Raw genomic sequence first — 26,867 nt, 5'->3', positions numbered from 1 at the left:
ACAAACATCTGCTTTAGCCCATATAGTGTGGGGAACAGAACTCACAACTTTCTGCTCTAAAAACACTGACTCTTCGCTTAGTTATCACGAGTAAAAAAATCGTATGATCTTTTTTGTACACTGCAACTATTGAAGGGCAAGAATGCTAGAGAGTTAAGCAGGTTTGATTCCATTCAGTAGAGGGCAGTGCTGTGTGCACATACCCCAAAATGGTACATCATGACAGATCTGTCTTATTGGTGCATTTGTGGCAATCACAAAGGGGTCTTGACTTGATGCCTTCCATGCAGTACTCTAGGGTGAGCAGACAGCAAGTGTGAAAAATCAGGACAGGAGGTCAGGGGTAATAGGAGCCTATATAAGAAAAAGACCCCAATATCAGGACTGTCCCTATAAAATTGGGACATCTGGTCACCCTAAGTACTCCAGCCGTCTCATGAACAATACCGTGTAAGATCTTGAGTCCTGGTGTGGAACTTGACCCCACAACTACAGCTGTCTACCGTCATGCAGGTTAGGTCATGGTGGATCAGGGGGTGGGAATTCTGACAAACTGTAAATCCCTCCCCAATACCCACAACTAGGAGTGCTGGAACAATTTGTACAGTGGGGTGCTGACAGCTATTGAACCAAACTGTAAACCCTGGATATGATGGAAACCACTTCAAGCCAGGGGGTGTTGCTGTATCCCCAGCACCCCTAGTTTCAGCACCTATGCCTACAACTCAACCATGGTTTCCGGAAAGTGGGTCAGGATTCACGACAACTAGAAAGCTTAGCTTAGTAACAGAATATGAAGGCAGGTGGACGTGACCTCTCGTCATCCTGTGTAGATCTCCATGAAGCACCTGCTGGGTTTAGAGGTGAGAGCTCTATCAGTTGACTCACACTGACTTTATGGCCTTATGGTTAAGACAGACGACCAGGAGCTTCCTAACCTGACTAGGAACCAGTAGCCAAGGTACCTTGGGGCTAGTCACTGAAGCTCTTTATGCCTCAGTTTCCCTGTCTGTAGAGAATGTATAACTGATTTATTTCACATGGGGGATGAGATTCGTTCACTCGTGTTTGTAAAGCACATGGAGATCCTCAGAGGGAAGGTGGTATAAGGAGGGCAAAGTATTATTATTACTGGAAACTCAGCTCCTCCTGGGCAGTTATTTAATTAAAACAATAACGCCACTGGGCAAGTGTCTAATGAGCCAGCTCTACACAGGATGTTTATATTCCTCTAAAAAGAACGATGCTTAAACTAGTGGCAAAATAATACTCCTTTCTCCTAGCCCGGCTCTCCGTGCAACCGCGAATCAGGCCACACAGTAGTTTGCTGACAAATTGGTTCATGTTATAAAGATAATGAAGGCATCAAATTACTTTGCACTCCTTCCCCCTGGAAGCAGTGAAGCTCTTGCAAAGAGTGATTACATGGTTTTATTTGTGCGTGTGTATCATTTGTGGAAAGACAAGCCCCAGAGACCTATCGGCCAAGACACGGATGGCTCTAGCCACCACTTCCTGGCAAGTTCAAATTGCTGCACCGACCTCACTGCTATGCTCTCGTCAGTTTTTTATGGCAGGTGGCTATGGCGAGACCCCCCGTGCGTCCAGCAAAGTGTTGTCTTCCTCTATTCCTCTACTTGGAACTTTATCACCATACTGTGCTGCCAGGCACCATGAGAGAGAGGCAATGAGATGTACCCCTGGCTCTGTATGGTCTGACATTCAAAGTGTCACAGATGGAGATGAAGGCACCCTCAGAAAACCTTGTGCACAGGGTAGACGGGGAGAGGGAGCCAGTGAGTGGCCTTTACTACAGAGGGGCTCAGACTGCAAACTCTGGATCAGACCTGGATTTCCAAGACCCCAGCATCAGTGAGTGTTTGGATCTGGGGTTTTGGCACCATAAAAATGGAGACCACTCACAAAACTCAAATCCAGACCTACCATTAGCTCCTATTTCCATCCTACTCTGCTCAAGTTTTTGTCGTGTGTCCAGCACTGAAATATCTGAGCAACTCCCAAGAGTTAAATGCCATTCAAGGTGACTTACATCAGTCAAATTTCCTCTCCACTCCACCCCATGAGGTACGTGGGATTGCATTTGTTCCTGAGGTGACAACAGACTATTAACTGCTGTGTAGGAAAGCAAGGTCAATGACATGGGATTGACATTTGAACCTGAGGGTGGAGAGCTCTGTGATTGTTCTGAGCTCCTATGCAAGTAAATGACAAAGCCTCAAGAGAGCCTCACATCCTGCTCACAAAGTTCCATCTTGGAAGCAGACGGTCCCATTGTTCCCAGGGAGCAGAGCTGTGACAGGCAGTTGAGGTTCTGGAGTGCAAGACAGCCCTATAGACATTCTGAACCCAAACCACTGGGGCCGTAAAAATAAGGATAGAAACCTTAAATCTGACTCCTTTGTCAAAGAGAGTCCAGAAGGACTCCTAGACTGACTGCAGGCTAACCTGACAACTATGAGCACATACTTCCTTGATTGATGGAGATTTCAACAGCATGGCAAGTTCTTCAAACTCTTTCCCCTCTACCTACACACACAAAATCTCCATCTTGCTTGGATCTTACTTCAGCCAAAATTCTTTCATTCATGGGCTGGTTTCAGCCAGACCCTGTCATAGCTGGGTGACAGTGGTGTTTATGTCAGATATGAAGAATAAACTGAATACTGTCTGCATATTTTTGGCCTTTGAGCCCATGGGTTGTGCATTTTTTCCCCATTAGCTGCATGCAGATATTGAATAAAACAGGAGAGAAAACTGAACCCTCTAGAACGCCAAAGGTGAGAGCAGAAGAAAAGTTCCTTATCACAACCTTCTGGGAATGGCCCCGGAGGAAGGATTAAACCCATTTCTCTTTACCCCTGCCACGTCTCTTAGGCCAGACACTGGAACTGATGTTGCAATGCATGCATGGAGGACCAACGCTGACATTAAAGCTTATCACTATCATTTCCAAATGCACGGAGGTGTGAGGATCTTACAGGAGGGCTTTTGGTTTGGCCCACTTGCAAAATTCAGATCTAGATGGTGGCGCAGCCTTCAACCATCCCCTGTGTTTGGGGAGTTTTGGGGTTTGGTTTCAGACCTCTCATCATTAAAGGACTATGGTTTTCAGAGACATGTCTGCTGGCTCAACACACAGAAAAGCATTGTGGCCCTTCTTGCTTCAAGTGCCACGAGTTTGGGTCCTGAAAGAGACTTGCTTAAGACTGATGCCCCTGAGCTTCCTAATTGCCCATTTCCCAGGTGGTCAACAGTGACTCTGCGCACACCAACCCCTAGGAACAAATACTAAGATCTGACCCAGCAAAGCACTTAACCCTGTGCTTGATGTCAGTGGGACTATTCATGTACTTTGCTGGATTGTGGTATTTGTGGGCAACAACTGTTTGGAAGTTTGCAATTGTCCCTTGCCTGTTCCTCCTGGGATAAAGGGGGTGTAATTCCTTCCCAGGAGGTGACTCCAGAAACCTAGGGGTAGAAGGATAATCAAGAGAGAAAATATTTCCTCCCAAACCAGTTATCAATCATTACATGATAATTCATCAATAATACATTCTGAGGTCAGATTTTAATATACTGGATCCAAACAGCTTTTTTAAAGCCCCTCCAACCCCTGTGAGCTTCAACAAGCCCAGCAAAGCTCTTTAGTGATCGTAACAAATGTGTCAGGCTCTACCCTGCTATTGACTCACTTTCGGAAACATAAGTTAAGCTTTAAATCTATATTTCATATATAATCAAGCAGACAAATCAGCCTTTTGATATAGAACCCAAACCAGCCGCCGCGTCTTTATCTTGGAAAGCAGCAGGGCCAACCAAGCGACCGCCAGGGAAGTGACAGTTCTTCTTTATTATCCTCCCTGGTAGTGCCCATCTCCTCATCTCCCCTATCAACATTTCTGGGCCTTTTTGATAAAAAATAATTTAAGAGAGAGCTCTGCAGGAAGCGCGGGAAGGTTACAGATTGAGCAATCGCCCTTTGAACCCTTCCTTAAAAGGTGCACTGGAGAAAGCATCTGAAAACAGAGCACATGTTCCAGTCCTGCATGTGCAACATGAACGGGACACTATCGGGTTAAATATCCCATGAAAAATTCCCTTCCCCTGGTGACTAACAATATTGCAGATCATTAGAACTGAAAGGGGTTGTTAGAGATCTCATTGACTTTGCACTATTTCTGCTGCTTGCTCCCCTCTCTCCCTCCCCCCTCAACTTCGCTCTTCTCCAGACAATAAAGCTAAACTGATCTGTTCCTAGTCAGTTTCACTTTAGGACTCCCATGCACTAGCACACTTTTTAGTGAGAATTTTTGAAATAAAGGAGACATGTTTAAATAACCTTTCCACAAAAGTGTCTCTCCTACTGATGCTCACCAACCACTCACTCTCTCCCATGTACCCGTCAAATGTTTGTTCTAGGTCTTGTTTTGCTTTTGTCTGCATCAATCCGAGTGTAAGATCTTTGGCGGCGCAAATGTGTCTAACTATAAATGCAAAGCAAAACTAAAGGCACTGTCTTCTGATCCATCCAGAGTTTTGGTTCAGCCCATTATAGACTTTGGGATCCAGATCTGAGCTTCCCCAAAATATAGAGGGGTTTAATTTGGGGTTTTTGGCTTGGATCCATCCTATAGCCAGCTACAGAAATAAAGAAAATGATATCAAAACTAATGAAAGGTCAAATGGATTTATGTTTAACTTTCACCGTTTAGCCTGGTATGAATGCCCCACAAATCAATGCATTTTTCTCTGGTATGAATATCCCACAAATCAACAAGAGACAGGAAATTTAAAGTTGAGGCCGGCATCGCCATCCATAATTCACGCTGTCATGGAGGAAGAATGGGCGGAAAAGACCCAAAGAGCAGATTCTAAGTATTTGGAAAAATTTGGGCAGAAGGGGTGATTCTAAAATTTCTGCCATAGTCACTGGCCACCTTATCCCACATGGACTCTGGCTATATTACAGACCAATACTTCACTGTGCTCACTCACAATGGACTTTCGTCACAATTGCCAGGGTCCTGGAAACCAGATCAGCAGGAAGACAAAGGTTTTTATGTTTATCTGCTGCTTCTTATGCCAGTCTCCCATTACTGCAAGTTCCTTCCAAGCCATATGGCTGTCACTTTGGAAACTTTTTACCTTAAAGGTCTGATGTCAACGCCACACTCAATCACTGGGTACCAGAAACATGATGTCATAAGACTGTCATGTCCCCATCTCTGTATCACAATGTCATGATGAGAGCACATGAGAGAAGCTAGTCAGGGGTGATCTAATTAATGATCACAAGGTTTCATTCAGAAAAGCTGACTGCAAGGAGCTTAACCTGGTTTCTCCACTTAAGTTAACTCACAAAAATGTAACAGCTTCACCGCCATACTTGCCCCAAGCAATTCCCCAAACTTTATGTTCAGAAAGAGCAGGGTTTGTCCGGTTGTTGTTTTTTTAAAACATGTCTCTTGGTTCTGTCTGGGAGTTGAAGAGGAAATATCATGTAGAAGGATCATTTGACTGAATGGAAATAGCTAAACCACTTGCACAATGGACTGTTCTGGTGAGATTTCTCCAATTTGGATAAATTCCAAAAGAGATAAAGCCCTGGTCAGTATGAAAGTAGGAAGCTGAATACTGAGGCCAAAGTTTTTCTACTTCAGTTTTTGGGTCCCCAGACCTCATTTTCAGAGGGCAGGTATAATATAGCAATTTTTTTTTTTTTTTTTTTGCAAATCAGGCCCCTTTATGGTGTCTCAAGTAGGGCCCACAAAAATCACAGCCTAGAGTGAGGGCTCTTACAGAACACATTTGATCATAACCTTTTGCTCCTATTTCCATAGCCCTGCTATTTCAGCCCAGGGTACCCCTAGACAGCTCAGCCAGTGCACCTCAGTCCTGACTCCACAGCACATTCTACTCTTCCAGCCCCCTCGCTGTACCACCACTATTCCAGGCCATGTAGAGTTATGAAAAAAAGGCTTCCAGTTGTCTTGAATGGCGCCCTGGTTTTGTGATGTGCCCAGCAGGGACTATTAGCATATGAGACTGTGAATCTCACTTCAGCAGAGATTAAACAAAATAAAGGTTTGACCCCTTGCCTCCTGACCATGAAAACAGAGGCCATCAGAAGAAAAGAAACTAGAACTAAAGGACACCTATTTGGTCTTGTTCACCCCTGGCCATTACAGGATTGTCCTGCACAGTGCTTCACCCAGGTCAGTCTATAATAGTATTTGTGCACCAGGCACAACAGCACATTTTGTCCATCATTTACCCCTCTGGTGTGTATTGTTAAAAATCACAAAGGCTGGTTAATTAGCCCCTCATGTCCCTCTTTGTAACCCATTGCCTGTCTGGTAGCAAGCAAGGCCAACTACACACACATGCACGTCCTCCCCTCTGCAAAAATAACAGAGAGGTTCCTCCTATGCAATTACAGCTGGGTGCCCCCTAATTCTGATCTCTTGAGCATTTAATGCTCTCTCTCTAGGGTCTACACAATCCTGCTCTAATTTTGCCAGAGGCCTTTGTATCAAAGGCCTGAGCTGTGTGAAAGGTGATTTAGCAGAGATGGAGTTGGTGATTATTTTCAAAGGAACTGCTGCGGCCCCACCACGAGGGACACTGCAGTGCCTAGATAGGGGGCCCTTATCATAGTTTCTATTCTGAGATAAGATTATGTTTCCTTTTTTCATCCTCCTTCCTGAATCTTCTTGATAACAATTGGGGGCCAGTATAATCAAGGAGGTTGAAATAACCCAAAGGGTCAGAAGGTGATGGTGGGGTGGACAAGCAACGGGGCTAGAAAAATTGGGAGGGGTCGGGGAGAGAGGGGGAAGCTTACTGGTCTGGAAAGTTGGGTCAGTAACTAAAACAGAAATCAAGCTAGCAGAAACAGGGTTATTTTGATGGGAACAGCTGTTAAACTGCAACCAAACGAAAAGCACATGCAGCCAATGTTCTTGTGGTCGATCGTCAACAACAAAAACAAAGCAAATTGTTCACATGCCTGGGCCGCGGCCTAACCAAATTAGAGCAAAAACTGGACAAGGACAAGGTGATATTCCACCTCACAACAATGGGCTAACCCTTTTGTGAACCTGTCCTTTCATATTTTTTTTTTAAACAAAAATAATTTCTATGAGATAAACAATATCAAATTAGGTGAGGGGGAGATTTGAGGCAGGGAGGCAGTGAGACTCCACTATGGGTTTGAGTCGATTTGGATAAGACGTCAAACTAAGAAACGGGAGGTGAGTGATGATCTCTCTGCCTCTCAGAGAGGCAGGCCTGAACTGGGAAGCTCAGATCTGGGATCATGGGAGCAGTGGATTCAGCTTGGTGCTCCAGTTGAGCCGTTCACTAATACCCACTACATGTATAGTTTCTATGTGGCCATATTATACCATACCCAGTAGTTGTGCCATCGTGGACTGCAATCTCCTTAGCTTTCATAAACTAATCAGGATCAAGCTTGATCAGTATTTGGATGGGAGACTCCCAAAGAAAACCCAGTCTTGGCTATCCCATAGGCAGTACTCTTTCCTCTGAGTCAACACTGCACCAGTGCCCCAAACATTGTGTTAGAGAATGCTGGGCTTTTTGCGGGGGAGCCAGATTTCAGACCGGATGCAAATCCAACGTCTTAGTCATTTGTTGTCATTAAAGATCTCACTACATCTCTTTCAAGAGCAGGGGTGCTAATCCCAAGAACGTAGTCAAATTCAGCCTTGTGTAAGGAAGAGTCCACCTCTCTACAATTACCTCACGGACCTCATTTCCCCTCAAACAACCTTGTTGTGTAGGGCTGCTGTTGCTAACACTCCCATATGCCACCCCAGAGGTGGCTGCATGAGTGATCTCTATATATCCCAGGCCATTGTACAGCATTTTTGGATCCTTTGTGCTGAAAGGCACCATGTAAATCCAAAGTTTTTAGAACAATACGGAAATCTCACCGGGGTGACCTTCTCCAGCAACGGTTTGTAAAACAGGAGGACGAAACCCCAAGCTTCTCCTTCACTGCTCTGGCCTTGGCCCATGGCAGCTCTCTGGCCTGTGACAGCCCCCATTGAAATTTAGCATAGACGATTATGGGGGCTAGAACTGAGGCCTGTACTTCCATGGCCAAAAAACAGCATACACTGGGAATCCTCAACCTCACTACTGGGGAGGGGGGCTCAGCTCACTCGCAGGGGCTACAGAGTTTGAGTGCATTGTCTGTAAGAATCCCCAGACCAAGGAAGGTTGCTGCCTAAATCACAAGTAAACCCTCACCTCTCTTCTACAGTATGTGCTCAAAGGAAAAGGCTTGTGACATGAGTGGGCTGGAGCTGAGGGTGGATTGTGAATGTTTGTCAGGCTACTTTTGGTCACTATTGCTCAAGTCCTCGTTTTCTGCGTCGTCTCTCGAGATAGAGCCAGACCAGTGAAATGGTGACCCAGCTCCTTCACAGAGAGACAGTCCACACAGAGCCACCAGAGAAGAACTCATGTCCTCCAAGGCACCAGCGTGTGGAGTTCAAAGTCAGGCCTGTCTGACTGGAAGGCAGTGGATGGCAGCTTAGCACAGAGCTCTTGGTAATAAAGTCTATTTGAAGACTCTCAGTGAAAAGTGTGTTCCTAATAAAGGATAACATTTCATGGTCATTATGCGATACACTTAACTTTAAAAGGAACAAAAATGCTGAGAAAGTCATTTTCTGAAAAGGGCTCTCGGATTTCATTACTGTGGGTCAAGAGCCTGGGGAGAAGAATTAAAGAAAAACACGAACTTGTGCACAAATTAATTAAAGATATTTCCACTAATAAATTGTCCCTGTATCCCAAGGCAGAGCCTTCAGTTTGCGAAATGTGGTAATATTCAAGTTGTGGTTTTCTCCGCCAGGCGAACAGTTCAGCAACATTTAAAATCAAATGAACGGAGCCTTGTGATTTAGGGTTTGGGGGTTTACTTCCCCCCTTCTTCAGCCCATAGAAAATTTCTGGTATTTGAACATATTTCTAAGGAAGAAAGACAAATGCCCGTTAACCCCCGAGAGAATTAAACTGTTATGACCTTTTTCTCCACCCCCCCCCCCCATGCAGTCTGTTTCTCCAAGCAAGTTCTCTTTCCCTCCATTCCCACCAAAAATGTGAAAGATTCAGTTCCCTTGTGATGCAAGGATAGTGCCAATTGCTGTAACTTGAGTCAATCTGCACTACAAGTCCGGGGGTCGGCGGGAAAACAAACAAAGGAAAGAAAATAGAATTATTGAAAGCAGCATTGCTAGGACTGGGCGGCGGGCCGGAGACAGTCATATGCGGAGGGCCCCTGTTTAAGAAGGGACAGCGGAGCGGAGAGGGAGTGCACTTTAATAGTTAGAAAAGAAGGACTCCTAGTCAGAACACCTAGGTCTCGGTCCCTGTCCTGTCATTAACTTGCTGCGTGACTTTGGGGAAGTCCACGTCAACTCTTTGTACTACACTGGCCCCATTTATAAACTAGGGATAATGCTTACCCCACCTCATGGGGACTGACCCTAAAGCACTTTGAGATCCTCTGCTGAAGAGCAAGCATGATGGATACAAGGTACTGTGATTAGAAGCTGGGCTCTTTTTCTTTACTTATTTGTTTCTATAAAGAGGTGGGGCTGGATGGGTCAGGGGATTGGTACCTGGCTACAGAGCCTTCTGTCTATAGATCCCAGGTTCAGAGCAAATGAGAGTTGTTGCTATCATCGATGGCTGTTTGGTGGCTTGTGAAAGGAGTGAGGTGGGGCTCAAGGCCAGTTCCTAGCAGACAGGCATACCCCATATTTGGCACTAATGTATCCTGTTAGCAGACTCAGCACAGGCAAGGGACTGAGTGGGCCACGGAGAGTGAAATACTCTCTTATCCCGCAAAGAAGGGCCCCTTCCTGGTTGTTGGGGAATGGTCACCGTTTGTGCTGCCACTGCCCATGCTGTACCTGTTCTGTGGTGATCTAGAAACATTCCGTTTCCAGGGCTCTCAATCCAGTGTTTTTCACCAGGAGGAAAGTCACAGAGTACATGCAGATATTTAAAGGGCTTGTTTCAGTTTGGTATGTATTGACCTGATCCCATTTGGCCATCACTGGTTCTCACACAGATGAGAGGCTGAAAAGGAAGGAAACTGCTTCAAGCAGTTCTTTTCCTTTATTTTTTTACCCCCTCCCCCCACTTACATTTCACAGGCACCTGAATCTGATCATGGCTTCCTCCGTCCAGTGTAAAGTTTAGTCTGAGAAAGCGCGCATACCACAATGAGTTGGGATAATATTAATGTATAGTATTCGAAGCCCCAGGGCCTGTATGTTTCATTAATTTCCTCCCCATTAAAGTAAAACGAGGATATCCTGTAGAGAATTGCAGTGAACCATTCAGACTGCAAAACTCGTCCTGACCCTGCTAAGAAAAACAGACAGAAGGGGAAGGAGCAGCTGATCACAATATACAGACACCCAAATGAAATACACTAGCTCCTAGCTCAGCTCCCTTTGCACTAGTACTACTGTGCAAATATTTAGCTTAACAGGATGTGAAGAGATGGACAGCAAGCATTACAAAAATCAGGTTTTTTTTAATTGAAACATTTCCCATAAATTCTTTGCAGAGTGGTAACCTTGGGTGAACTTTCATCCAGGACTGAGTAGCCAAGAGGTTTGGGTTGCACACGAGTCATTCACATGGTTGCCTCTCTCTTTATGGTTGGGGCAAATATGCCAGCCAGCCCGCTCCATCTCAACTCAACCAACCCTACATGGCTTGGGTCCCAAGAGATTGCCTTTCTCCACTCATGGTCCATCATGGCGGATGATGTCTGCCAGGACACTCCAGGGAACAATCCATTGATTTAACGGCTATAAATCTCACAAAAGGCCAGTCAGTTCTGGAATTTGCTTCCGTTGATAGCCTGGCACAATCCAGGGACTTTAAAGTGCAGTGCTGTGGCCTCCACAACATTTCTGTAGGTCTCCCATTTCTTTTCTGTCCCAGCAGCCAAACAGATTGTCCATGGCCTCATCTCTCACCTAGACCACTGCAATTTTCTCCTTGTATGTCAGCATGTACCCAAGTCACCTCCCTCTCCTAGCCCTTGCTCCTAACCCCGGAGTCAATTACTGGGTTCACATTGTCCTGCACAGCAAATTCAAATCAAACACCTTCTTTGTGCTTCCCAGGCCCATCATCATGCAGCTCCTGCCGGCACCTCAGGTTCGGGCTCTTTGCATTATCCCCTGCCCACCCTCCCTTCTCTGAAAGTGATACTCGCTTTGATCCCCTACATATCTTCCCCTCACAGAAGAGGGGGTCTCTGTGCTTTTGTTCACACACTGCGCCCCTTGTATTTGTGCACGCTGCCCTGAACCTGTCCTCCAAGTTCCCTCCCTTCTCACATTCAAAGCCCTCCTAAAAACTCACTTCTGCCATTTGGCCACCCAGAAGGGGAGGGAAGGTGCATAGGTTATTCAGGCTAACAGAATCACCAAGATGTGTGCACACCTTACTGAATAACCAGGTGGCCATCTTATCATCCCCTTCCCCAGCTCTGGCCCGTTTGTGACCTGAATTGGTGCCAGGAAAACTTTACAAGCTAATCCAAGGGTTCCTCCCTACCAAATCCATTCAGCTGGAGCCCTCCCCCTAGCCAGTCCATCCATGGACTTTTTAGAGTCACAGCTTGATGGGGCTCCCTTTGAACCTTGTGTCCCTTGATTTGGCAGCCTCAGCTGACGCTGGCCCAAGTGCACCTTCCCTATTGCTCCAGGGTGCTCAGTGTGCACCAGAGAGAGAGGGACTGAAGAGATTTAAAAGGGGTCCCACGTCTGGCAAACTCTGAACAACACAGCAAAACATCATTGCAAAATTCAGGTAAGCTGCCCGCAGCCCTGCCTCCTTCTGCCTCTACTGGGGCTACAGTAAAACATTTCAGGCAATTGTTGCCTACCTTGTTCTGCTAGTTTTTCCGTTCTATTTGCCCTACATTCTTGAAGTCCCATCTGATGTGTTCCAGGGCAAGGCAGGGGAAAGGGCAGAGAGTCTGGGAGCTATCTTTGCCAGGTGCCACTGCCAGCAAATCAGCCACGGCAGGAAACTGTGGACCCAGGCTGAAAAGGGCTAAAAGGCCCTTCCAAACGTAAGGGGACTGTTGCCCCCTTACTAGCATTCAGTGGGGGTTAGGGTGACCAGACAGCAAATGTGAAAAATCAGGACAGGGGGTGGAGGGGTAATAGGATCCTATATAAGAAAAAGACCCCAAAATCAGGACTGTCTCTATAAAATCGGGACATCTGGTCACCCTAGTGGGGGTGTTTTGGTTGGCTAGTTCCCAGCACTAAAAGATTGGGGAGAGGCCAATGCTCCAGGTCAGCCTCAGCCTCTGAGCCTGATTGACAGGGCGGGCAGGCTAATCAGGGCGTCAGGATGCCAGGGGGGTCCCAGCCTCCATGTGACCTGGAATTGCCTGGGTCAGACAGAGTGGGGCCGAGCTAAGGAGAGAGCAGGTGCCCAAGTTGAGCTGGGGAGCGGAACCGTGCGAGATCCAGAGGGGCCAGAAAAGCAGCCACAGAGCCAGCGACACAGCCCAGGGAGAGCAGATCCTGTGCTGGGAGCAGAGCTGCAGCCGCAGAGCCAGGTGTGGTGAGCAACTGGGGCCAGCCAAGGGGGGACCTTGGGCAAAGGGCCCAGTGCAGAAAGATACCCCCAGCCAAGGGTTCTTGCAGGCCAGACTGGGAGGGGGACCTTAACCTGATGGGGCAAAGCCCAGAGGTATGTGGCCATCACCATTGCAAGTGTTCAACACACAGCATAGCCAGGGCCTGAGGAGGAGACCTGGGACCTACAAGGAACAGACTGTGAAGTGCCCTGATGTCCAGAAACACTGTTTGTGATGTTCCCTGTCACAGAGCGGGGTGATGTGTTTTCCTTTAACCTTTCCCATTTTTCCTTATTCTTTTTTTAAATTAATTGTTAATTAAACAACTTGTATTTGCTTTAAATTGTATGAAATGATCAGTGGGTCAGGGAGGTGCCCAGTGCAGAGAGAGCACCCTGGAGTGGGGACATCCTAACCCCTGTCCGAGAGGACCACAGCAGGGTTGGGGGTCGAGCCCCCCAGGAATCCTGGGCCCAGCCTTGTCGGGGTTACGAGGACTCTGCCAGACAGGAGAGAGCAAGGGGAGTCCTCGAGGGTAGGGAGGTCTCTGGGTAAAGGAAGTGGGAGCGAGGACTCAGATCCTTTCACTAGCTCATTTCACTGGGGTAGTGCAGAAGCCAGGAAAGTTTCTCACAATAGCGGGACCATTCCCCCGCTTACACAAGGTTTCTCTTTAGCTAATTGGTTATTTGCATGACAATGTGTTCGTTGGGAGAAGCACGGCAGCTGGATGGGTCTAATCTAACCAGTCCCATGAACCAAGAGCCACGTGCCAACAACAGCCGAGAATCAATTTTCTCACTAGGTGGCCACCACCAGAACTGCCTTGGTGGAGACCCAATTCTGATCCTCAGAAGTAACTGTCACTTGCTTCTGAGTTAGCAGGAGAAAAGGGTATTGGGGAGGCTGGCAGCATGTCCAACCTCTGGAAATAAGGGGCAGCTCAGATAGCCCTGCACTGGTCCCCTTTACGCTGTTAGCAGACCTGCACAGGCAGAGTCCAGAGGGGACCCCCACCCTCAGCTGCAAAATGCAAGGTAAGTGGGAGAAGGGAATGGGCAATACTCAGCTGGACTGTGGAGGTCCCCTCCACCCCAGGTATGGGAGAATGTTTATTCACTGCCTTTTCCCTACTCACTATTTTTGCATCAACGGGTCTACAGAGCAGCGAGTTACACCCCAGAGCAATGGTTATTGCTGAAGGTATTAGGACTTTGGTATCTGCTCAATGAGACGGCAGCTAAGGAGGACCACAAAATTATAGGCTTACAAGCCTAAACACTATGAGTGCTAGTTAAAATATTCCTTGGCCTACAAACCCCTTGGGATAAAAATCACAACTGACCTGGATCTGATGATCAAAACAGTTCAGTTAACTGCCCCTCAGAACCCTGAACTTAATCCCTCAGATCTTCACCCCCAAACCAAGCCCCCAGTCTTCACCCCAAAACTCTGACCAACCCGCCTCCCACCCCAGAGCTTCACCTGAACCTTGGCCCATTACTTTTTTATTTGTTTGAGGGTCAAAAATTACTCAGTTTAAATACAACAAAATTCCTCCATCGTCACAGCTACCTCTGAGCTTCCTGGCTTCAGTTTCTATCTCTTACTCCTTCCTGAGCTGCTCCCTACCCCTTCCCCTGCTCTCAGCTTCATGCTTCCCTTAGTTTGGGCCTCCCTCCCTTTCCCCTTGGGCCAGACTCTCCTCACCTCGCATATACACACTTAATTCACACCCCCACCCCGCTTAAAACTAGAGACGGGCCTGAACTGTGAAGTTCATATCTAGAGTTCCCAATGTTTCAGTGGATTCTGGACTGTGGTTTGGGCGTGTCTCTGCTTTAAATGCCCTAATTGCTAGAAGAATGTGGCCTCTGAGCATTACAGTAATATATATGATAATTAATAATGAAAGGGTCTCGATATACGCCAGCGCTCACATTTGCACCGCTTAAATTGGAGCATGGAAGTCATCCTCATATTCACCTGTATACTGCCCAGCCCTCATTTGGGACTATCTAAATCATATTTTCTCTCTCTGCATAGATCTTTGCCTCCAGCCAACTCTGGGTTGGGGAGAGGGTCAGGACATGCTTGTGATATGAGATACCTTAGATACAACCGCCTGATGCTGCTACCATTTCTCAATAAAAAACAGCCCACGGCTCTTGATTTGAAAAAGGGGGAGGGAAGAAGGTGTGGGGGGGAAATTGTCTTAATTAAAATTCTCCCTTTCATCACAGTAATTACATTCAAACAGGCGACAGCAGCATCGCCGCTTGTCACTGTGCCAAAAAAAAATTTTTTTTTTTGATTTGATCGCCAGGACATCGTGTTGCATAGAAAATAAATTTAAAAAAAAAAAAACTGCCAGCAATTAAAAAAATGTAATTATTTCTGAAATGCTGCAAAGAAGGGAAAAAACAGAGAGAAAAGAGATGAAGAGGAGGGGGACAAGGAAGGGGACCCACTGGCAGATAATGTGCAACTAAGGATGGAAACACCTGTAAGCAAGCGGAGATCTAGCAGCTATCAGCTCTGGCTGCATTCCATATCCATTAGCTACAGGAGGCTGCTTGGGTTTCGGGAAGGGAGAGGGTTAGCTCTGACAGCCGGTGAAAAGCTGATGAAAATGTACCAAAGGGGCAGTCACGGCGCTGCCATTTGATAAAGGGGTGGGGAGGAACAGAGAGGAAAGGGAGAGAGAAAAAAGCCAGGAGTAAATCAGTCTAATTAATGGCTTTGCTCATTTATCGGGGGCAAATGCTAATTATTCTTTTTAATCACTTTTCTGCTGCAGTTGCTCACTTTCTCTCTCTCTCTCTCTCTTTTTTTTTTTTAATCCAGCTCTGCTTAGCGTGAGGGGCTGGTGGAAAAGGAATTGAAGCTCCAGGCCTATAAATAAGGAAACTACAGAGAGAGAGAGAGAGGGCGAGAGCGTGCTCCATTGAACACCATCAGATCTCTCCCCACTATGTGTCTCAGCACTAATGGCAGTGCAAGGGGTGAGGACTTCAACTGACTCCTCGACCCTACCCCCATATGCTGTCCACCCGCAGGGAAAACATTGCGCAGCATCACCTGTAGGGGGAGAGAGCAGGGGAAGTGTTCACCCCTGGAAAGCGGAGGCCCGAACCCTTTGTCAGGAGCAGACCTAAGCAAATGCCGCTAGACAGTGCTTGAGAGAACATCCCTTCGAACTCCAAACTGCTGCTCTAGTCAACCAGGTTTATGCCCCTTGTTATTCACTATCGTTGGCATGAATGGGCTTTTGTTGAAGCAAATGTTTAGGGAATGGCTGCTCTTTCCAGGAAAATCCAGATTTACATGCATACAAGATCTTCTGTGCATGGACATGAGTGTTTATCATTTCCCTGTTTAAAAGGCTCAGGCCAAGAGTGTCAAAAACAACGAGTGAGTTTGGATGCTCATCTGAAAACACCTTAAAAAGGCCTGATTTTCAGAAAGAGGGCAGTCAGCCCTTTCTTAGATCCCTTTATGTTGGGCACCCAAAATCACTAATGACTCCTGAAAATCCTGTCCTCATTCACCAAGTGGTGAGTAAAAATGTACCAAATGACTTTGGTGATCAAGGAGACAATGAACCAAAGGATTGAACAATCCACAGACAGCCCCATAGACTCAAAGTGATTCAACAAAACCACCAAGCAAATACTAATGAAGAACAAATCCACATGCAGAAGTCAAGGTCAATTTGCAAAATAATCACCGATAGAAAAAGGCTCAGTTCATGACAGATATTATTTGTAGCAAGTAATTTGAACAGCATTAGTCAGGAGAAAGAGACAGACTGGGAAGAACTGCCCTAGCTATGTAAAAGCTAACGTTATTACAGATTGGGCAGAACTGGTTTGGGGAGTGGGGTACAAACCAAGCTGCTCTACACACAAAACCCGTAACAGCATGCAAAGTCCAATCTTGCCCTCTTCCTGGGGTTTGGTTTAATTTAAGAAAGAAAACAACAATAAGTTAACTAGGGTTCATCCTTCAGGACTGCTCAGCCCACAACTTAGATCCTCTTTCCGTAGAGAGCCCTTGTACTTGGGTGAGATAATAAACCTCCGACTCCAGAGAGTCAGCAGAACCCACTTAACCCTTTCCCACCAGGCTAAACATCTGTTACCAAGGTGAAGTGTTTCAGGCAACCATGGGAATCCTCTTACAGGGGTATTCTGGTTGCACAGCAGCATTCTTAGGTCACAGATTAAAGGTCTCACATAAGAAAGTAATTGAACAATCCAGTTACTGCACAATAAATCCCCTGAGTGTTAGAAGTGTGTCCATGATAGCTGCTAAACTTTAGTAAATGAGTCCTTAATCATTCATTGGTAATTAATTAGTAAATAATTGCAGCTAGATAACTGTCTGAAGAAATCTCAAAAGCTATTTTATATTAATTAAATACAGAAATCTGAATTACACAACTTCTCACCAAACACATTCAGATTTTTAAATGTATTTTGTTTCAGCTTCTTTGAGTTCACTTTCTGCAAACATTCCAGTGACCAAGACTCACTGGTGAAAGTGTTCAAGGAAAGCACGTTTCAGAGTAGCAAGTAATTGCAAGAACTGGATTTGTAATTTGCACACTCAAGTGCTTCCACACTCATCTAGTGTAGGAACAGAAAGGACCCACTGTGATTTTTCTGACTAATCGCAACTAAGAATATTCAAAACTCAAGAAGTCAACACACGGAGCCTGAGCTTCAACAAAAGATTCATCAAATAAATACAAACAACAGATACATACAAGTTGGGAGGGGTTGCGAGCACTTTGGAGGACAGGTTTAAAATTCAAAATGTCCTTGACAAATTGGAGAATTGGTCTGAATTCAACCAGATGAAATTCAATAAAGACAAGTGCAAAGTACTTCACTTAGGAAGGACAAATCCAATGGGTAATTACAAAATGGGGAATAACTGTCAAAGTGGTAAAGAAAAGAAAAGACTCTCTGGGTTACAGAATCCTTTTGCGTATCCTGTCACAAAACACGTATATCCTCAAAGAACCAGGAACTTGACTTCAAGGTTGACACCACTCATAGCCCTTTCCAGGCAACTGTAACCAACATGACATTAACAAACTGGCATCCTAGCACCAATTTATACAGGTGTTTTATATAATGTCAGATAAGGATACTGCAGATGTATCTGACTATAGGAGTCACAGGGTTGCAACTGAAGGGGAAGTAGCTGGATGTCTGCAAGAGATGGCATTTCTGGTCGCAATAGTCCTGATCTGGTCTAGTTTGCAAAACTATTCAGTTTGGGTCCTGATTAATGCTTAGATGGGTGACAACCTGCTTTTCTAGGCTTCATCCTTCTTTGTGACAGACATGGCTGTCCTAAATGAGTTTATGAGTTTTTTGGGAAACCTGGGTCTCAGTCCTTCCCTCCTGAAACAAAACAGTCATGCAGTTTCACCAGAAAAAGGAAAACATCATGCCAAGGTTGAAACAGAAGGTTAAAGGAAGTAATATTTGGTGGTGGTGGGTGTTGGAAGGCAAAATGAAAGAAGACGAGAGTTATAGGGTTGGATGAGACCTCTTCTGCAGCACTTACTCCTTATCACCTCAGCCCTGTCCTGCTCAGAGATGTTCAGGCCAGAAGGGACCATCACCATCATCTAGTCTGACCTCTTGCATGTCGCAGGCCACAGAACCCACCCACTCCTGGAATAGACCCAGAGCCTCTGGCTGAGTTACTGAAGTCCTCAAATCTTGATTTAAAGACTTCAAGTTACAGACTGCACCATTTACTCTAGTTCAGACCAACAAGTGACCCTTCCCCATGCGGCGGAAGAAGACAACCTCCTCCTCCCCCCCAGGACTCTGCCAATCTGACCTGGGGGAAAATTCCTTCCCAGCCCCAAATATGGTGATTAGTTAGACCCTGAGCATGTTAGCACGACCCAGGGACCTGGGAAAGAACTCACTGTAGTAACTCAGAGCCCTCCCCATGTAGTGACTCATCTCCGGCCGTTGGCGAGATTTGCTGCCCCTATAAGAGCTTCCCTGCTCTGTACTCCCTAGGTCAGGCTCTACTGCAGCACTGCATTAGCTCCCCTGCTGTGCTAAGGTATTTTTTCCTCCTTCACCCATGCCTGCCTTGCAACATTACAGAAGCCTCACAGCTTTCCCCTTCCCTCCCTATGCTTTTCTCCACAGCACAGACCTGACCTACAGTGTTATATTTGCCTCCCCACCTTACAGCCTGGAAGGCTCCATACCCAATCTTGGGTCTGTGTTGCAATATTAGACAAATGTCCCCTTCTGTGCTATGCCCTCGATCAGCAATGCAGAATTACAAGGCTTCCCCACCTCCCTGTCATGACATGCTGTGTAGCTTAGATGGCAGAAGCTCACAGGCAGGGAGAATAACGCGGGGGAAATATGCCTGGGGCTTGAGGGGGATGAGAGGAGAATCAAGGGGGAGTAAGATGTGACAATTGTAATTTAGAGGTACTACTTAAAAACAACCAGAAATCCATCAGTGACCCAGGAAAATGGTGCTGGAGCTCAGCGCTTGGCTTGGTCTGCATGGATACTGTACTACGCACAGTAGTGAGATAATTTCGTCCAAATGTGCAAATATGCAGAACAGATCACGCGATGGGCTCAAGCAGAAACGCAGTCGGTAAAGTGACGTCCAAAACTCCCCTCTAGACTAAACGAACAGGACTTTACTGCCAAACTCCTCCAGCAGCTGGCACACAACTCATCTCCAGTCAGGGCAGGGGGGGGGGGGGGGGTGGGAATCCATGCTGCACTGCAACCTTTGTTCACATTTACCCGCCTCGACAATGACTGGATTTGAGCAGAACTGGAGGGAGAAAAGGTTAGATTTTTCATCCCAACTGGCAGACAACAGCAGATTTCATTTCAACCGGTTGCCTCTTACACAGGCTACGCACATTGTGTGCCTGTTTACAAACACACAATGTATATACAGTACATATATAAACCACCTGCGTGCCACATGCGAGGAGAGAGATTTAAAAAGAAAAATGTCTCTCTCCCCAGATACTGTAGGCTCCCCCGGCCTCTCATTTTATTCTGCTTTATCTATCAAAAATATATTAACCCAAAAGCCTGTTTCCATCAAAGTCTCGATTCCACGAACATTTAAAGATAAGCCTTATCTTATTACTGGTGCATTAACAACAGAAATCTAAAGGGCTACTGCCAATCATCTGCTTTTCTCTCCCCCCCCCCCCCCCCTTCTTCTCAGAAGCTGCTTTGCAGACAGCTTGGCTGGGACCTCACAGGAATTCAGGCAGCGCCAGACACACACACGCAAAGAAACCCTAAAGGCACAAAATACATGGTGGCGACCTCATGGGGATTCTGGCAGGGCCTGGCACACATCCCCATAATTCCCCCAAAGGCACCGAGAAGCTAAGAGAGCTTACAGGGATTCAGGCAGTGCCAGGCAGGCCCCAAAGAGGCAGAGAGCACCTGGCTGGAACCCCAGAGGGATACAGGCAGACTGGACACATTCTCCTACAAGCACAGAAAGTGCAGCTGGGACCTCACAGGAATTCACATATACACACACCCTACTTCTATAGGGTATGGCCTTTTAACAGATGATCTCAAAGCACATTTCAAAAGGGAAGGATGAGGAGACAGCCACAGGGAGAGAAAGTTCATGCAGTTGATCAGGGGCTGAGAGTGAGGAATATAACCCTAGTCTGCTTTCATAGCATCTATTTTCTATTATTACCTTTTCCTCACTGCCCATATTTCTTCTTTTCCCCTGTATCTAAACCCCTTCCATGTCTTCTGTTTAAACAGTAAGAGTATTTTTTTTATTAGAATGGTTGTCTAAAGTTGTTCACCATCCACGTGTTTGGCAGGGATGTTTGGTTGAGTTTTTAAAAATTAAAATATTCTAGATATTGTAAGGAAAGTCCTTGCTGTAATGCAGGTGTCTTAAGAGGCAGAGCTAAGATTGTGATGGGAATCCTTAAATCTGAATTCTCTGCTTTGTTCACAATTAAATTATCCACCTTAACTTTGCAGCAATGTGGCTTTTGCTGTTTAATTAGAAGTTTTAATTCTGCAAGGAGTGTCACTGGGAACCCAAGCCAAAAATAACACAGACAGTTCCAAAGGCCCTTTGAAAAGGTTTTATATAAAAACCAGAGCAAACAGCTGATCCAAGAGTGATAAATCTAGGGCTTCTGAAAAGAGTCTAGTGCACCCAGAGTGCAAGGAGTCAAGGCTATGGATGAACAAAAGGCATGATGCAGCCCATATCAAAACAAAACAAACAAACAGTGTCTCCGGGACAGGGCTGGACTCTGCACATAGAAGTTTCTGCTGGACACATTACTGGATACCTCTGCTAATGTATTGTGAAATGGTCACCATCAGGGAACGCAAGGCCCAGAAACTGACCTCTTTAGTACTTGCTCTAATCTCAGTGTCTCCTGAGTTAGGTTGTTTGCCACCTATCTGGATAGCTCCAGGATTGCAGAAGCTTTGAAGTGCCTGTTTAATTTGGGCCAGCATACGTCATCCTGTAACACAGAGGTGGGCAAACTACGGCTCGCGGGACCATCCTGCCCGGCACGTGAGCTCCTGGCCAGGGAGGCTAGCCCCTGGCCCCTCCCCTGCCGTTTCCTCTCCCCCGCAGCCATGCTGCCGCGCGGGCAGCGCTCTGGACGGCGGGGTTGTGCGCTCCTGCTGAGCAGCATGGCAGCGTGTCTGGCTCCGGCCGGACGGCGCGGCTGCCAGACATGCTGCTCTGAGAGGCATGGTAAGGGGGCCGGGGGGTTGGATAAGGGGCAGGAGGTCCTGGGGGGCAGTCAGGGGATGGGGGGGTTGGATAAGTGTGGGAGTCCCGGGGTGTGTGGATAGAGGTCAGGGGATGGGGAGCAGGGGGGTTTGGATAGGCGTGGGGTCAGAGCAGTCAGGGGACTGGGAGCAGGGGGTTTGGATGGGGGTGGGGTCCTGGGGGCAGTTGGGGCGGGGAGTCCTGGAAGGGTGCAGTTAGGGGACAAGAAGTGTGTGTGGGGGGGGTTGGATGGGTCTGGGGTTCTGAGGGGGGCAGTCGGGGCAGGAAGTGGGAGGGGTCGGATGGGGGCGGGGGCCAGGCTGTTTGGGGAGGCACAGCCTTCCCTGCCCAGCCCTCCATACAGTTTTGCAGCCCCAATGTGGCCCTCGGGCCAAAAAGTTTGCCCACCTCTGCTGTAACAAGACTGGGCATTGTGGCATTATGATGCAGCAAACACTACACGGAGATGAAACAAGGCAATCTTCACAACGGCGGCCATCATGTGGCCAACCAGACTTACCAACATTATATATCTGCTTTATTTTCAAGGAGGTAGGAAAGAGGTCACATAGGCTTCATGCTTGTCTCTTTCCTGCCCAGCATACCACTGCAAACGTCAGGGATGGTTCAGGAGTTTTGGATCAAGCCCAAACTAAAATGAAACCTTCCAACCTCCAACATCTTTTGGAGACACTGCTACACCTCACTCAGCATCTCTGATTGCTTGTTCTTCCCTGTTTTCCTGAGATGCTCTGGTCTTCAAGCCATAATCTTAACGTAAGAGGACAAGTCCCAGAGATGCTAGAACTAGAACAGACATAATACACTAGGCCATCTTGTCTTTCCGCACCTCTGGCCAGTGGAAACTTGTTCCCCATTGTGCATATTTAAATACTTAGGGCAGTCTGATCATAACCAGCGCTTCCACCTTCTCGCTCTTCCACAGTCTGAGAGCACGTTGGTTGGAACCCATTCCTGAGTCAGTGAAAGGCAGAGCAACCACAGCCTATGTCCGACTGAATTTTTACAGATGATGAAAAGGGCATCTATCCACACATGCCTTAAAAAAAATCCAACAACATTAATCCCCGAAACAGGACTAAACTGCAGCCACACAAATCAGCATAACCCACTACCAGCAAACAAGACAACCCAAAGTTCAAACCCTGTCCCCCTCCCACAATTCCACATTTGCAAATGCCTGTGAAAAGAGATGAACTGTGCAGCGTACCCTGAAGGACCTCAGACGCTGACTGGTTTGGGGAACGAATTCCAAAGTTGAGGGGCCTCCAGAGGATGCCCTGGAAGCAACCCCTTCTCATGTGTGCCACTGGGGGCTTCAGCTTAAGCATCTCTGAGCTCAGCTGTGGTAGCACTGCAAGGAGAAAGAGGGGTGGGGTGAGGGGGGAGTGTCTTTGACGTAGGCAGATGCAAAGCATGTAGGGCTTTATAGCTCAAACCATCTGTAAAATGGGGGTGAACACTCACCGCTCTCAGGCACTGCTGCCAAGCGTAAAGTCTGCAAAATGCTTCAAGCAGGAGGTGCTAGAGAAGGAAAAAATAGTTACCCTGGATGATCACACTTTGTTAACATCAGACCACCTCAGTTTAAGGTAAATTTGTTTACAGTTAACAACAAGACCCAGCCACCAGCCGGAAGCAGAATTCAAAATAGGCCGAGTTTTATGGCTGGGGGGAGAATGTAGAAATAAACTGTAGCACTTGAAAAAATATACTGTAGGGATGTGAAATTAACCAGTAAAACACTATAGATGTTTGTGTGTGTTGGGTGTTTATTTTTCAATCAAGTGCACATGTCCAGATAACGACAGGATGTTTGAACTGTGCACATCAGGTCTTTAATCACTGTTTATATTAATATCATTCACTATCTGACCCTAGTGGAAGATAAATAGATTGAAGGGAGATGGGGAGGTATCTGAGTTCGACATCGCTTCCTCCTCATTCTGTTATTGATGCCTTAAGAAACAAAATCCACTGGCCTCATCATGAGGGGAGAGAGACAGACAGATTCAAACAAACAACAGAAGGTGCAGAACTGAGTGATTCAGAAGCAACCCCAAGATGCTTGGACATGGGCACTGTTGAGACTGTGGAAGAATTAAAGCAATTTCTTGTAGTCTGAAAATGACAAGCACACAAAGTAACTGAAGCTGCTCAGGCCAAAAGGGAGGAGACGATCCACTTACCTGTCAGGCATCATGCAGCATGCGTGCCAGAGAATCTTAAGGGGATTGCCGGGCTGCCAAATCCTTCCTAATGTTCACATCGCTGGACTTCTTCGCCACTCAGACATCTTGGAAAACTCTGAAGCCATAGTGGCAGGTGGTAGCCATGGGCCAAGCACATAAAGCAGGGAGAGGGGGTTACAAGCAGAAAGGTGGATGCAAGCAGTAACAAACATTCTAAGGTCAATCAAGCAAAAAGCACCTGTAATGTCTCCTCTTCCTGCCCCTCCTTTAGATTCTTGGCCAGGACTCTAGAACAGGGGTGGACAAACTATGGCCCAAGGGCTGCATCCAGCCTTTCAGACGTTTTAATCCTGCCCTCAAGCTCCCGCTGGGGAACGGGGTCGGGAGCTTGCCCCACTCTGCGTGCGCTGTGGCTCCCAGAAGCAGCGGCATGTGGGGCAGCCAGGGGGCTCCACATGCTGCCCCCACCCTAAGCGCCATCCTGAAGCTTCCATTGGCTGAGAACCACGACCAATGGGAGCTGCAGATGCGGCGCCTGCGGACAGGGCAGCATGCTGAGCCACCTGGCCGCACCTCCACGTAGGAGGCAGAGGAGGGACATGCTGCTGCTTCTGGGAGCTGCTTGAGGTAAGTGCCGCTCCTAGCCTGCACCCCTGATCCCCTCCCGTGCCGCAACCTCCTGCCCCAGCCCGGAGCACTTTTCCACCCTCTGAACCCCTTGGTCCCAGCCCAGAGCACTCTCCTGCACCCCAACCCCTCATCCTTAGCCCCATCCCGGAGCCCCCTCCTGCACCCTGAACTCATTTTTGGCCCCACCCCAGAGCCCTCACCCCCAGCCAGAGCCCTCATCCCCTCCTACAGCCCAACCACCAATTTCGTGAGCATTCATGGTCCGCCATACAATTTCCATATCCAGATGTGGCCCTTGGGCCAAAAAGTTTGCCCACCCCTGCTCTAGAACCACCAAAGGAAACACAAGTCCCCAAAGAATCCTTTTTAGGTGCCAAGTCCTCTCCCAGCCTGCACAGCGCCCACTGCAGGTGAGGACAGGACTTGCCAAGTCTTCTGCTTTGGGTTATATTTTGCCACACAACTCATTCATAAAGCCACAGATCCTCCTGCTGAAGAGATGCAGACTACTGCTCAATTTGAAAGTCTCTCTTTGCGGATTATCCAGAGATCTGGGACACAACATAACACCAGGACATCGTGTTGCCATGAACACTGAAGCTGGGGCTTAGGCTACAATCCATTAGCATTTCTTGTAGATTCTTCCTCCTCTTCCTCCTTTCTGTTTCTCATGCAATTGTAATTAAAGAACAATAGAAACATCCCCATGCAAAGGGAGCGGATGTTTGTGAAAGGATTGGGCACCATTTGTCATCATCCTCACTCAGCCTGCTCCCCTTTCTGTTCACTCCACACAAGGACACCAGATCTCTTTAGGAATGCTAGCAGCTAGATGCCCTATGGATTTGAGCTGGGATTCCCAAAAGTGCTCAGTGTTGCCCTACATTCTGTTCGATCAAAGTCAAAGTAAAACTCCCGTTCACTTCAGTGGAAGCAAAGTTAGGGCTATGCTGAGCACTTGTGAAAACCCATCCTAAAGATCTAAGTTACCTCCAAAAAGGTAGGACATTCCTGCCCTGCTTCTATTAAGTTGATTGGGGGCTAGTGGGGAATTTCTAGACTAGGGACCGAATGGCTAGGTAGCAGTTCTGCAGAAAAGGACCTAGGGGTCACAGTGGACGAGAAGATGGATATGAGTCAACAGTGTGCTCTTGTTGCCAAGAAGGCTAACGGCATTTTGGGCTGTATAAGTAGGGGCATTGCCAGCAGATTGAGGAACGTGATCGTTCCCCTTTATTCGACATTGGTGAGGCCTCATCTGGAATACTGTGTCCAGTTTTGGGCCCCACACTACAAGAAGGATGTGGAAAAATTGGAAAGAGTCCAGTGGAGGGCAACAAAAATGATTAGGGGTCTGGAGCACATGACTTATGAGGAGAGGCTGAGGGAACTGGGATTGTTTAGTCTCCAGAAGAGAAGAATGAGGGGGGATTTGATAGCAGCCTTCAACTACCTGAAGGGGGGTTCCAAAGAGGATGGAGCTCGGCTGTTCTCAGTGGTGGCAGATGACAGAACAAGGAGCAATGGTCTCAAGTTGCAGTGGGGGAGGTCCAGGTTGGATATCAGGAAAAACTATTTCACTAGGAGGGTGGTGAAACACTGAAATGCGTTACCTAGGGAGGTGGTGGAGTCTCCTTCCTTGGAGGTTTTTAAGGCCCGGCTTGACAAAGCCCTGGCTGGGATGATTTAGTTGGGGATTGGTCCTGCTTTGAGCAGGGGGTTGGACTAGATGACCTCTTGAGGTCCCTTCCAACTCTGATATTCTATGAATTCCACTGGTGTCAACTGTCTTCAAGCATGTCTATTGTGCCACTCACTATAGGTCAAGAGATTTAGTCGGCGTGATCTGTTGTGGGAGTGAGCTATATAATCACGGGGGCTACACTAAGACTTTTCAGCCCCCAAGCTGTCACAAGTTCAAACTTGGGCTCCAACAGTTGAAGTGCCTCCGTTGCATGTAGCTGACCAGGACAGGAGTGGATAGAGAACAGCCATTGAAACAACTCGGTCCTGATCCATTCACGACTTAGGAGGACCAGAAATAGGCCTGACATTTGACTGGTACCTAATGTAGGGTGCAAAAGAAAAAGTTACAGTGTATTTGTGCTGCTCAGCTCTACTCACAAGCCTTTGTGACATAACAAACCACTGTCCTGATTGCAACTGGGAGAGCCCCGTGACTAGAAACTCCATTGAAGGAACCAAGAAGCAGGAGGAGGCTGGTTAGGAAGGAGACACACAAAGTACCTTGGGGTAAATCAGCTGTGATTGAGGAGGAAACGAGATTATGCACAAGTCCCAAGGATATCCCCAAAACCTAAGGTTGCTTTAAACCAGCCCACATATGACCCAGACAGTTGCGCTAATGGATGGCAATCAAAGAGAAGCAATGACCCAGACTCTCAAAGAAAGTGGCAAAAGACTATTAAATACTATCACTGGGTCAGTGTACAAAGCATGGCCTCGAGGTATCTGAGACACGGCAACTCACTGGCTGCCCCACGTGCTAAACTATTGATTATACACCCAGTATGTGGAACAAA

The 26,867-nt window shown here is 47.1% G+C and overlaps 1 long non-coding RNA gene across 1 annotated transcript in view; it reads right to left on the bottom strand.

Moving 5' to 3' along the window:
- Positions 1-24,416, bottom strand: part of LOC112059486 (uncharacterized) — a 30,024-nt gene extending 5,608 nt beyond the window's left edge. Inside the window, exon 1 of the long non-coding RNA XR_010589050.1 lies at positions 22,713-24,416. This is a non-coding gene — a long non-coding RNA (uncharacterized LOC112059486). The remainder of the gene's footprint in view (positions 1-22,712) is intronic.
- Positions 24,417-26,867: the final 2,451 nt, after the last annotated feature.

This window comes from Chrysemys picta, chromosome 7 (genome assembly GCF_011386835.1).
Source record: "Chrysemys picta bellii isolate R12L10 chromosome 7, ASM1138683v2, whole genome shotgun sequence".
Taxonomy (NCBI): domain Eukaryota; kingdom Metazoa; phylum Chordata; order Testudines; family Emydidae; genus Chrysemys; species Chrysemys picta.
Note: the sequence above shows the minus strand (reverse complement) of the source record. Positions and strands in the feature narration are given on the sequence as shown.